This window comes from Leptinotarsa decemlineata, unplaced genomic scaffold (assembly GCF_025532065.1).
Source record: "Leptinotarsa decemlineata unplaced genomic scaffold, Ldec_3_MD MMD2_tig00000035_RagTag_RagTag, whole genome shotgun sequence".
NCBI lineage: Eukaryota > Metazoa > Arthropoda > Insecta > Coleoptera > Chrysomelidae > Leptinotarsa > Leptinotarsa decemlineata.
In genome coordinates, this window is record NW_027412540.1 from 2719781 (window position 1) to 2734512 (window position 14732).

Below are 14732 nucleotides of genomic sequence, written 5' to 3' on the forward strand. Positions count from 1 at the left end.
CAAGTAAGGCGTAGATTCGTCGAATGGGCTCAAAACGAGATTACCGTTGTTCCCAATTTTCATAAGCAAATTTTGTTTAGCGATGAAGCGCACTTCTGGTTGAATGGCTACGTCAACAAACAAAACTGTTGCATTTGGAGTAAAGGTAATCCTCAAGTGTATGTCGAAACATCGTTACATACACAAAAACTTACTGTTTGGTGCGCTTTATGGGCTGGTGGAATCATTGGTCCGTACTTTTTCAAAAACGATGGTGGCCAGAACGTTACAGTCAATGGTGATCGGTATAGAGCCATGATTACTAACTTTTCCATTCCTGAATTGAATAACCATGATGTCCAGGAGATGTGGTTTCAACAAGACGGTGCAACATGCCACACAGCTCGTGCCACGATAGATTTATTGAAAGACACGTTTGGTGACCGTCTAATTTCACGTTTTGGACCTGTGAATTGGCCTCCAAGATCTTGTGATTTAACACCGCTAGACTACTTTCTGTGGGGCTATGTAGAGTCATTGGTCTATGCGGATAAGCCACAAACGCTTGACCATTTGGAAGACAACATTCGCCGCGTTATTGCCGATATACGGCCACAAATGTTGGAAAAAGTCATCGAAAATTGGACGTCCAGATTGGACTACATCCGCGCCAGCCGTGGCGGTCATATGCCAGAAATCATATTTAAAATGTAATGCCACAAGATTATCTTTCGGATAAATGAAATTCATGTCAATCGAATAATCCATCGTTGTTTTATTGCAACTTAAAGTTCTATACCTGTATAAAAAACACGCATTATATATATATATATATATATATATATATATATATATATATATATATATATATCGAGAAAAATTTTGGAAATCAAATGATTCAACAATTCTCACCAACTTTCAATTGAAGTACATTTGAATAAATTCATCTGAGAAAAAAGTCAAACTTAAAACACTTACTTTCGAATAGAATCGGTGCACTTGTCACTGGTATCACTTTCAACGGATGCAACTAAGTCATTTCGCCATACATGACGTATTTATAGTAAAATAAGTGATGACATATTAGCGCAACAAACACATGAATTCTGCTTTTTTTCCCCTTTTATTTGAAGTGCTACATGTGATGATGCGACTATTATTAGTGAAGATACAACTTTGTGTCCTCTTGGCATCGTCTCAGTTTTTTTCTCTGTCGATGAATTCTACATTCGTTTCCCTTTCATTTGATGTGCTGCACGTTGAGATCCAACTATCAATAACAAAGATGTTGCTTAGTGTCCCTCTGACATACTGCGCCATCTTTGTTTTTTCTCTGTCGATAAGTTTAACATTTCTTCTCCTTTCATTTGACGTGCTGTACGTGACGATTCGACAATTATTACCGAAAATGTGGCTTTGTGCCCTTCTGACATGTTGCGTCAGATTTGTTTTTCCTCTGTCGATGAATTCTGCATTCGTTTTCGGTTCATTCGATGTGCTGCACGTTGAGATTCAGCTATCATCAATGAAGATGTGGGTTATGCCCTTCTGACATGATGCACCATATTTGTTTTTTCGTTGTCGATGAATTCTGCAATTCTTCTTTCTTCTTTCATTTGACATGATGTACGTGACTATCCGAAGTTTTTTCAATGATTCTCTTTGCAATTCTTCCTATGCTGTTTCACACTGGGCGCTCGATGTTAAATTTTTTATAGTCTACAAATTAAATCATTTGAAATGAGTACCCACATCGACCTGTTGCGACTAGTATAGCGAAAATAGGTTATGAGGTCCTTTTGGCTTGACATCTAAACGAATCCATTGATGTCAAAATCATCGGAATCGGACGACCGGAAGTGACCTGTTTTTGACGGATTCGAAACCTTATCACCCTAAGGAATGAAAAAGTACCATATGTTTCAGTATACGATGATTTTTCCATTATTTTGTCAACAAATTCTAAGTTTTGAATCAAATTTCTGGAATTGAATTACACTAGTAGTTGTTGTAGTTGTTCATAACTCAACAACTTTAAATTCCAAGTATGTTCAATGATTTTTTTCGAATGTGCAATTCTTCCTATGCTATTTCACAGTAGATGCTGTATATTATACTTTTCATAATCTACAAATGAAATCATTTGAAAGAGTACACACATCGGTCTGTTGCTGCTAGTATAATGAAAATAGGTTATAAGGCCATTTTGGCTTCGACAAATGATTAATTATGTTTCATGACATCAAAACGAATCCATTGATGTCGAAATCCTCGAAATCGGAGGACCGGAAGTGAATACCGGAAGTGATCGTTCCTTGATGGATTCGAAACCTTCTCACCCTAAGGAATCCAAATATATCATATGTTTCAGTATCCAATGATGTTTCCATTATTTTGTCAACAAATTCTGCGTTTTGCATCAAGCTTCTGCAATTGGAATTAACTTATAGTTATTCATAACCCAACATTTTTCAATTCCAAATTTTTTCAATGATTTTTGTTGAATTTGCATTTCTTCCTAGGTTATTAGGCGTTGGATATTATATTCGTTACGTCCTATTTGTTTTTTATCTGTCGGTACACTCTGTATTCGTTTCTCTTCCATTCGATGCGCTGCACGTTAAGATCCAACTATCATGAACTAAATTTTGACTTAGTGTCTTTATGACATGTTGCGCCATCTTTGTTTTTTCTTTATCGATGAATTCTGCATTTCTCATTATCTGCGAATATACAACTTTTGACAGTCGCGCTATCATTTTTTGTAACTCAATAATTTCCAGAAAGCATCACACACGCCACCACCTCCCATGCTGACTACGTCACTTTCAAAATTTTATCACTATTATTATTATTCGACTCTCATTCTCCAGTTCAATTTCATGTAACACAATCATTCTACTGATCACAACACAACAAAAAAATATTTTTTGAATGTTTCCTACACTAAATTAGTCAATTTCTACTAATTTTGGGGTGATAAAAACGAAAATAACAATGACAAATTTTTATTAGCTCTGGTTTTTGAGATACACAGTACTTAATCTTAAAGAGTAGTTATACTATACGTGAAAGTGAAAGTACATAAAACAATATTGTTATGTTTCTTTTAGAATATTTTAAGTACAAAATTAATAAAAAAAAAACATTATTCTTAGTGTTTTGACAAATAAAAGAAGTTTGTACCACCAAATTTCAATTAAGTCCATCCGATTCATTGTAAGATCGTTGTCGTTTAGCTTGTCTTTTATAAAACACTTCTGGAGCATCCCTACACACAAACCAGCAGTAGTCTGCAAGCATTGCTTCATTCCAACGGCCCTGATATCTCTGTTCCATTAAGGCAATGTCTTGATGGAATCTTTCTCCATGTTCGTCACTCACAGCTCCACAGTTTTGTGGGAAGAAATTAAGATGAGAGTGAAGAAAATGAATTTTTAAGGACATGTTGCATCCAAGTTGGTGGTAAGCTTGAAGAAGCTCTTTAACCAATGCTGTGAAGTTATCATCTCTTTTGTTACCTAAAAACCCATGTACAACCCCCTCAAAGGCTTCCCAGGCTCTTTTTTCATTTCCTGTTAAAATCATGTCAAAAGCAGGATCATTTACGATTTCACGGATTTGAGGCCCAATAAAGATGCCTTCCTTGACTTTAGCATCACTCAACCTGGGAAACTTTGCTCTCAAGTACTTAAAAGCTTGTCCTTCCTGGTCCATGGCCTTCACAAAGTTTTTCATTAGTCCCAACTTAATATGTAATGGGGGAAGGAGAACATCCTTAGGATCTACAAGAGGCTCGTAAACTACATTTTTCTCATTAGGGTTTAGGTCTCGTGTAGGCCAGTTCATTTTTTTATAGTGAGATTTTCTATCCCGACTGTCCCACAGACACAAAAAACAACAGTACTTGGTGAACCCTAATTGCATTCCTAGGAGTATAGCAATGACTTTCAGATCACCACAGATGTGCCACTTGTGTTGTTCATATTTGATTGATTGGAGAAGTGTTTTCATATTAATAAACGTTTCCTTCATGTGAACTGCATGACCTATAGGAATAGAGGGTAGCTGATTTCCATTATGCAGAAGTACAGCTTTTAAGCTTAGTTTTGAAGAGTCTATAAACAGTCTCCATTCAGATGGAGTGTGATCCAAATTCAAGCAGTCCATCAAACCATTAACATCAGAACAAACTACGAGGTTTTCTTTTTTCTCAAAAAAAGGAAGCAAATCTTTTTGACGCTGTCTGTACTGAGATATTTTCACATCATGTTCTAGAAGATTCCACTGTTGTAGTCTTGACCCTAACAGCTCAGCCTTTTCCTTAGACAAGCGAAGATCTCTTATAAGGTCACTCAACTCTGCTTGACTAATTCTGTGCGGATCACTAGACCTATCGCTTACCTCAAAATCAGGGTCATAGGATGTAGAAGGATGGGTTGCTCCTTCTAAACAGTCTTCATCACCTTCCTCTAAAATTTCATAGTTTTGGGGTGGAGAAGGGACTGGCAAATTGTCTGAGTGTGGTACAGGCCGAAGAGCAGATGGGAGATAAGGGTATTTAACCGTTCCTCTTTTCTTCATAGATAAACCTTGCTTAATGGAAGGAGTTAAGCAGAAATAACAGTCGTCTGTATGATTGGTAGGCTCACGTCAAACCATAGGTACTGCAAAAGCCATTGCCCGGTTTTTATTTTTCAGCCACTCTCGCAATATGACGGAACAAGAATTACAACATATATGAGGAGCCCATGATTTATCTTGGTCCCCAACTTTTACACCAAAATAATGTTCATAGGCTGTCTTAACGATAGGTGTCATTTTACGTTTCTGAGCCTTAAATGTTATTTCACCACATATATAGCAAAAGCTATCGACAGAATTCACACACTTTCGAGGCATTTCAGATCAGCACTTAAATTAATTTAAAAATCAACTTCACACGATAATTTCAATAGCAACCACGTGCGTACAATTGACAAACTCACATAGGTTATGTTTACTACTCAAGAACAGCTGATGAGAGGGGTGTTATGTAAACAAACATGTGTACCAACTGTTGGTGATGAAATATTTCATTTATTGAAAACTCAATATACATATATATAATATAATATAATGATACTATATCTTGAAAACAAGAGCTAATATATAATTTTTATGGTCACTTTCGGTTTTAACACGTGGAAATACATTAAAATCATCTAATTTCAACCCCGAAACAAAAACTTTGTTGTGTTGTTCTGATTGGCTGACCGACACTACTCTGTAACAGAAGTTAGGTTGAGTGTTCCACAAGGTTCCGTTCAAGAGTCGGAAAATTTGCAAAATGAATCTTCATATAACAAAGCATAGACTTTAGTCATTTCCTGATGATGCTTACTTGGTTAGCGGAACGCGTTGAATGATAAATGACTGTCATATTGAAACACGAAAAACCGTTACGACAATAACGATGAAACGATAACGAATAAACGCACGGAAAAAGGTCGAAAACGCACGGAAAACGGTCAAAAACGCAGGCAAACGATCGAAAACGCACGGAAAACGGACGAAAACGCACGCAAAACGGTCGCACGTAAAACGCTGGCACGCAAAACGGGTCGAACAAAACGGTCGAATACTTCGCTTTTCCCATTTTCGAACTCCACAATACGTAACTCCTCGACACCTTTGGTGCCATCTTCTTCTCCTGATGATGCTAACTTGGTTAACGAAGATACGAGACTTAGTGTCCTTCTGACATGTTGGAACGCTAGACTTCTGTTAAACCAACATGTTTCTTTCTTAAATGATGTATTTAGAGATACCATGTACACATTGAGGGATCTCACGTTGAAAACTTACAGCTTTGTGGAACTGTTATGTTTTTTTCTTGGATGATGTATTTTGTCGCACCCTGTACACTTCAGACACTCCGTACACAATCGTATTCCTAACCCTTCATTTTCAAACCGGCAACACTACATTGCCTAATAAACAACGACATATTTTATAACCGACAACATCTGCTTGCGATAGGAACGTAAAACATTGATACCATCTCCATCTCTCCTTGCCTCGATTACGTCACACGCGTCTCTCGCTCATACACACACATACACATCTTTACATGAAATATTAATTATTCCCCAAATCTAAGTATATTTTCCTATCTTCAACATGATAATGATGATTACAGTCTACGGAAATTAAAAAAATGCTGTCAAGTATAATGAATGAGTCAATTTTGGTCCCGACAGAACTAACGCTATAAATACCCAACATTCGCAGTTACTTTCAATATCTTACGTTGGTGTATAGGCTGAGGACAATGTCTACCACGCGGACGATCCAGGTTCTAATCTCATAACTATAAACTTTTTTTAAATTAAAATCGCGTGACAAGGGGGCCTGAGCGGTTATGCGGAGTCCCAAGGGGACTGAGAGCGGAGTACTAAGGGGGCTGATAGGTGAGGCGGACTACCAAGGGGGCCGAGTTCCATGCTTGAATCGCTACGATACTCGTTCCATTCTGCGTCGATGACGTCACACGTTTCTCTCTTCCACTCACTAAAGTTTCTCTCTGAAATACTTACCAGCGACGCACGACCTTGAAGTAAGCTCGGACCAAGCTTGTTCATCTACTTTCGTGGTCTCAAACTCAATCTTCATATCAATAGTTGATGATTTTGTTGCATTCGGTTGATGGGAACAATCGATGATGAATAGTGGATTCTCTCTAAACTGTCCGATGTTCACCAGAGGTACACTCATATATTTATCATAATAACTCCGTTGGAAACTCTCAAAAGCATAATAAGCAGGAGCATTAAGTTTTTTAACGAAATTCAAATTCCAACGCTCATATGGATAAACTTCAGAATCAAAATATACTCGAATACTATTGATATCGGCAGTTGTGAACTTTGTAATATATTGTGTTCTATCTTCAGATGTGGTAGTTTTTTGGAATGTGATGATGTCAAAACGAGGAGTTTCCAGAGCGTTAGTTGTTCTGATGGCCCATATGTCTGAAGAAGTCCCACGTAATGATGGGAGTTCATAGAGGTCCCACATACGATAAGCCAACTTGATTTTGGCATTCAGACCGCTTTTGTTTATTCTACTCAAAAGTTTGAGCTTGTGTTTATCATCTGGTACATATGTCTTTTTTTCCATTCGATTTCATTTATTTCCAAATCAGCATCAACCTCACCTATATATGAGTTTTTGAATGACCAAGCGATAATCAAAATCATCTCCTATTTAGCATTCAAGATACTTTTATTGTAATCTTCAGCAAAACCCATCAAATATTTCAGTGGTAGTTTTCCACTGAATACATGACTGTTTGTATCCAAGATATCTTGTTTCAATTGTGAAAGTCACCAGCCAAATGTCAATAATGTGTTGGCATGTGATTGTCCAAATGATATCAGGGTTTTATTGTAGATGTTATGCCGAGTTTTCTAACAACAGCCACTTGTTCACCACCCATTTCGTAACGAATTTCATCAAAGAGGAATGCAATTGCATTATTCGAGAGATAGCATGTTTTCGCTATGTCTTTGGGGGTGAATTTACCTTCTATGTAAATGAAGCTCTCGGCAATATCTAGTATAACATCTTGATTATTGATTGCAATTCTAATTTCATCCGAATTCCTGAATAGCTGTGATCCCTAGGGCTTATATATGTGCTCATGTGAATTTATGAGAGAATGATCGAGCACTGGTTCATCGAATATATTCAACTTTTCGCTGTTTGTTTCGAGCACCAGTTTTATTTTCTCACTTTCAATCCAATCGATTTCCAAAATTTAAGATCACTCACAGACAGGGCTTACTGTTTAGCATACACTTGTGGAATGACACTTTTCTTTTCAATGATGCAATTGGTTTTGGTTTGGGATTGTTCAATACAATTTTGTCTGTTATAAAGAAAACCCATAACAATACTTATTCGATTTTCTTCAATTCCAAAATAACGAAAATCTCTTCTCCACTTCCAAAATCGATAAGGTTATTTTTTTATCCAAAATACGCACTGTAATGTTGTGAATCAATTGACGATCTTCTGGACTGACAGGCATATATATAATATTGTGTGGTTCTTCAGTAAGATTGTATCCAGGTTCAAATCAATATCGAATGAGAAAAGAATGTGTGATTCTTCACCATTTATATATGAACTAGATATTATATTGCAAACTAAGCGGATAGGTCACACAGTTGTAATGTTTATTGGTACTGAGAATTCATGTATCTGATTTGGTGGAAATATGACTTGAGCGAACCCATCATGTTTGCAATAAAATTTGGATGTGTCAGGTCAATTTCATATTTGGATCGCATTTCACATTTGAATGTATTATTATTGGCATGTAGATAGAAAATGTCATCTGCAACGATATCAATTGGTTTTTTATCATGAAAAAACCTGAACATAATTTGTTTCTGTATGACGGCATTGATCTCATCCATTTCGTAAACACCACACATGGAATTTCAATTGTGTACTTTTGAATTATCGGTGAGTTGTCATCACTCATTCTGAAACTCAATAAATTATTAGTTTCAGTTATATTATTGATTGTATTGCATCCATAGAATCCCAAATGTCCTAATCCATAACGGCTGTTCCTATCCAATTCAATGGGTGGAAAAAAATCCGCACTCAAGACACTTGTCCCGACAGCTTGTAGCTCGAACTTTCGTGACATGACCAATGAATCTTTTCAAATACATTTCAATTCATTGTTGTGCACAGCAACAGCACATCTGAGACAATTTACACTTTTTCGAAGGTGTTGTATTGTAATAAATATCATTTTTATTGATACCGATATTCATATCCTCTATATTGCAAATGCAACGTACACATTTTCGAGGTATAGGACCATCATTCACATACGAATCTGAATTCTCATCGGGGTGGTGTTCGTAACAATATCTATATTTCTCATGTCGATGTCATCTTGTAGATGTTTGGGTAATTTTTCCCAAACATATGCAATCTCATGTGAAACACATGCAAGTATCACTTCCTTGGGCATATTTGCATGCATCACTTCATCCATTTCTTTCAAGGTACCATATTTTGAAGACATCCTAAGTGAAAATCCCATTCTTTTGATAGCCTCTCGATTCAGTTTTGGTGTTGTATCCATTTTTATTTGGAAAATCATTCAGAGAGAAACTGTAAGCACAAGTGATCACAGAGAACTGTATTGAATTTCTGTTGACGATCATAGTTATATTTGATTTTAACATTAGAACATTTTCGAAAGAATCGTGTCAATTCCAATGGTGGGGGTAGATCCCCAAAACCATCAAAATATGCGACTTCTTTCCCGCATTTTTATATGCCACCCAATGTGTTCCTGGTCCACTTATTCCATCTTAATTGACAATAGCTGTCTCGTTTTGTCTTGGAACTGAAGAGGGTGATCTGTCACGCATAGAAACACCACGAAAATATGGAATTTTCATTTTTTGTGCATAATAGCTGAGATCGATATCGGTGAGAGGCCTCTGAGAAAGGGGATCAAGTAGTTTTTTGTTTTGTTTGTGGGTTTGTATGGTTTTAAATATAGTCCTAAACCTTCACGGTACGGTTTAAGGTATATTACACTTCCGCGTTTGCCCAATGCTACAGCCTCCAAAGTGTTATTATGGCGATTGGCCGTGAATTCAGCAAAAGCCGCTATGCTGGCCTGCAATGTCACAGTGACAGCTTTTTTGCTATTATTCGTCACAAATTGGTCCCCGCCAGCTTTCTTCAATACATTTTGCACTTTATGAACTATTCCAGTATCAAATACAACTTTTTTAACTTTATTTTTCTTCGTTTGTTTTTTCTTACTATTTTTCTTATTGGTGCTACAACCCATGCCCATATGTCTTTTTGCTTTCATAATGTTGGTGACAAGTAATGCAGCTGCTCTTTCCGCAATACTCGCGTCCTTCGATTTAACCCTATCCCAAGCGCTGTATTCAAGTTCTTTGTCGGCTGAATGTCTAGCTGCGAGATCGGATGGATGCATAGAATATTGAATATCGTGTTTTTTGCATTCAATATCTAATTTATTGATTCCAGGATCGTTGCGAGCTAAACGTTGTTTCAATTTTGTACCCGGTCCACAGTATTGATAACCTCCGGGAATATGTAATTCAAAAGGGAGTTTGTTTATTAAATCATTAACAAATTCACAACCTCTTCTATTTTTACGACCACTTTCAATACGTCCGTATCATTCGATGGTACACATTGAAATGAATAAGCCAATAACATTCATATAATCTCCAACCACGGCAAGATGCGCATTGTAAAACAGAAAGAAAAGTTTGCTGTAGACAATCTAGATGGGAAATTTGGATGTGGATTGAATGGACAAAGAGTACTCAGACATGGTCCACTACTTCCATCATCACTTCAAGGACTCATTATAGGACCTTCAAATTGTGGAAAGACGAATACAATGATATCGCTATTAACACATCCACAAGGACTGAGATTCAGAAATGTGTATCTCTATTCGAAATCACTCAATCAACCTAAATATCAGTACTTGCGAAATGTTTTGGAACCTATAAAAGGATTAGGTTTTTATACATTCAGCAATAATGCAGAAATAGTGGAACCCTGCGATACTAAGCCAAATTCTGTTTTCATTTTCGATGATGTGATATGTGAAAAGCAGGATATTATTAGATCATATTTCTGTATGTGACGTCATAAGGATGTTAATTGTTTTTATCTCGCACAGACATATTCACCCAAACAGTTAGTGCGTGACAATTCCAATTTCCTCATAATGTTCAAACAAGATGAGACGAATTTACACCACATTTATTCAGATCATATATCACCCGATGTAACATTCAAGCAATTCTAATTGATGTGTGTTAAATTCTGGGACGACCAATATGGATTTCTAGTCGTTGATAAGGATAGAAAAATAGATGTAGGTAGATATCGCAAAATGTTTCGATAGTTTTATATATTCATGATCTTGTTATTCAAATTTATTCGATCACTGAATATTGTAGAGGTCACTTCAGCGAATTAGGCTATAATTTAAAAAAGACAATATGAATACAAAAAATGATTCTGAAAATAATAACAATGAAATGAATTTGAAACGTCAGCTAGTTGAGACAACAGAAGCTGTCAGGCAGAAATTCAACTCTCTCAAGAATGATCATATTGAAAATCGTACGACACTCGAAAAATTGTATGAGCCCATAACGAAACCATTTAATGTTTTATCATCAAACGCTACTTCGAAATCATCAGTGTTATCGTCAAACCATGGAAATGTTCAATCTACTTCAAATTATCCCATGAGTACTCCAATAGGAAAAAAACAATATTTTGGTAGTGTATCATCTGTGAATCAAGAAGATATGATAACAACTCTATTCGAAACACCATCATCGTCCCACATCGATTCCTCGGATCTTGACTCCTCACCTAATATGAATGAAAGTCGTGAAGGTGTTGTTGCGAAACATTTTAATAATGTGAAAATAGAAATGCACCATATGATGGAAAATTTGGTGTACATATGGATCCTATTACACAAAAGCTGAAAATGGAAAGTCTAGTAATACATTTCAAAGATGGAAACATTATATTTTAGGATGCTAATGAAATGAAAAAATATAAATGCGCAGGTAGTCCAGACTTGTATGATATGATCTTGTTAAAGAATCCGCAAGATGTTGATAATGAAGAAATTCGTTCAAGTATATTCCAAAATATTGAAAATAACAAATGCTCCATATAAACAATATCATTTGAGGAATGGTTATGAAAAGACAAATTCTAAATAATTTCGTGAAGTTATCAAACCTCTATTGGACTCACCACAATATCCAATAAGAAGTAGAAGTAAAATTGGTGGAACACTCAAACGAGTAAAAATGAAGAAAACATATAATTCTTAACCTGATAATTATGTGTACTGGAATTCACCGAAAGAGTTAGTTACTGGCTTACGACTATTGGTGGCTTCAAAGTCAGCTGGGCATACTGGACATGACAATGAAATAATTTCAATAATTGAAAAATAACGTGAAGAAGGTAACATATTCACAAGTAATAATCACTGTCACATCTTTATTCAATGCAGTAACATTATCACGTAATTTTCGCAGGAGAATAACCATCATCAAAAGTTTGGCAAATAGATCTAGCTGAACTACAACCTTACGCAAAAAGTAATGAAGGTTACTGATACATACTTGTAGTGATTCAAAATATCTGTGGACTGTAGCAGTTAAAGATAAAACAGGTAGTACAATAACTAATGCAATGAAACATGTACTGAAGGAAGCTAAGTTTTCACCCAAACATATACAAAGCGATCAAGGGAAATAATTTTTCAATAGAAGCTTCTCATCTCTCATGTGAGAATATAATATCAATCATTATTCAACATTCAGCACAAAGGAGGCGGCTATAACAGCAAGAGTGCTTCGTACAATAAAGGCATGACTCTACAAGGAATTTTCGATGAGAGGTCACCACAAATGGCTTGATATTCTTCTAATTATAACTAGTAGATATAACAATAAAGTTCATCGTACAATAGGTATGGCACTCGATGGGTGCCAAGATATCTTGTTACACCACTAGATATCTCATCAAACTAGGGAAAACATTGGTAAAAATGAAACACACTGTTAACGGTACTCGAGCCAAGATCATACCATACTCATGTCACAGAGGTTAGAGAGGAAGTGGTCTCGGAAAGCAGGTGTATTGGTCTTGGTATATTTGACAGGAGGCTGTGATTGGTTGGAAGGAACATCGTATGATCACAGCGGTTTATTTTGAATATTCAGAGATCACTCCATTTTGTATTACCAACATACCTTAAATAAAAACTTATGCTATATAATGTTTCATTATATACTTAACACCTATATTGTTGATTCAACAACAAAATTGAAATTCAAAAGTATCAAAGGAATTGGAGGAAAACAAAGTAAACCCAAATTCCCATTGAATGATATTGTACGTATAAGCAAGTACAAAAATATTTTTGAAAAGTTTTACACTGCGAACTTTACCACGGAGCGGAGCGGTTTTATCCGCGGGTTGATTTAATTCGCGGGGCAGTTTTTTTTCCCATTTCGCCCGTTTTTTTTTAATTTCAAACGACATTTCATTTTAATACATACTAACCAAATGAAAATTGCTTTTCTTCATTTTTATTAATATCACTCATTGATATTTTTATTCGGTGATAATTTTGTTTTCCAAACACACTAACTAATGATAGCGTCTATTTGTTGAACCACTCTAATGGATAATATCTTCCACTATTCATCTATGGAAACGCCATATTCGAATTAAATAATGGTAAGAGATTATTAATCAAATTCATTAGTCTCACCATGCAAAGTTTATTTCTCCAAGATGAAGTCACCTCAACTCTTTTTTTTTGTTTTGACATTTTGATCTTATTTTGAACTAAACTTAAAATTAACACGCAAAAAAAAAATTATATACAACTTAAATATATCTTAAAATTAACATGCACATGATTGCCGGCTTACCGATGGATTTGCGGCATCGCCGCTAGCTCGCTTTCAAGCTCATCTTCCTTGCAAAGATCCGCATCAATGCGAGAGAGTTGATTATCTAATTCCCGCTTCTGAGCCTGAATGCCTTCCATTTTTGCAGTCATGACTCTACGGCGGGAACCGCACTCACCTCGGCACTGTCGCTTTTTGTTCAATTCATCTATCACAGATCGCATATATGACAAAGAATCAACAACTTTTCGGTCAGAGGAACTTCCGCAGTGACCTCTCGAGTGGATGAAGGAGTCTTTTCTTCAGGCAGGGCCACAGGTGTTGATGGCAGTGGTGAAAGCTGCATCACCGTCGGGGTCAACAGGATGTCCTCAACCTCCGGTGATTCCACTGCTGATGCGGGCGGTGTGGGGGGTATCATGCTCTTCCGAGCGGTCAACCAACTACCTGCATAAGGATTAGTCTTATTGCAAGTACTTCTTCACTTTTTAATAGGACCAACCCTTGCTGCAGGTCATCGATTGACTCTCTTGGCGATCCGCGAGCTGTCTTCGAACGAGTCAGGGCTGCTAACTCGCTAGGGCTGAGCCACTCTTGGCCGCACACCACCCGAAGCTGTTGGCTTCTCCTCAATGATCCTTTCATTGAGGTTGTTCACCGGTAGGATCCACTCCACAGTGTTGGTGAGCTCCTGTGTATATTCTTCCATTCTGAAAATATAGAATGATACAAAGTTAGTTAATATAAAAAAAATAACATTGATAACTTACTCAATATTCTGCTTGCTGGCTTGCTGGAGTATGATTTCTTAGCTTGACTGCTCTCGATGAGTTGACTCGTCGTACTGAATTTTGAGGAGGACTGCTCTCCTTGGGGTGGGAGCGTGCATGCGCGAGTGGTGGGAATGAGGTGGGGGTGTGCATGTACGAGTGGTGGGTTCAAAGGCGGTGCTTGGGACTGAGTGTGCGCAGAGGCGAAGATTCAAGTACAGTAATTCACCATGTTGGTTCAATTACTACGTCATCTGTTGGTTTCGGTTCTGGTTCTATTTTTCTAACATTTGGGTTCACGTCGACTCCTGGATACCACAGTAAAGGTCCATCTGATAAACTAAGTTTATGTTTTTTCTCCGAAACTACAACTCTCTGTTCCAAAGCATCATATTTTTTCATTGTAGATGCTGTTATGTCATAAATTTTTATTTCTACATCACTTTTAAGATTA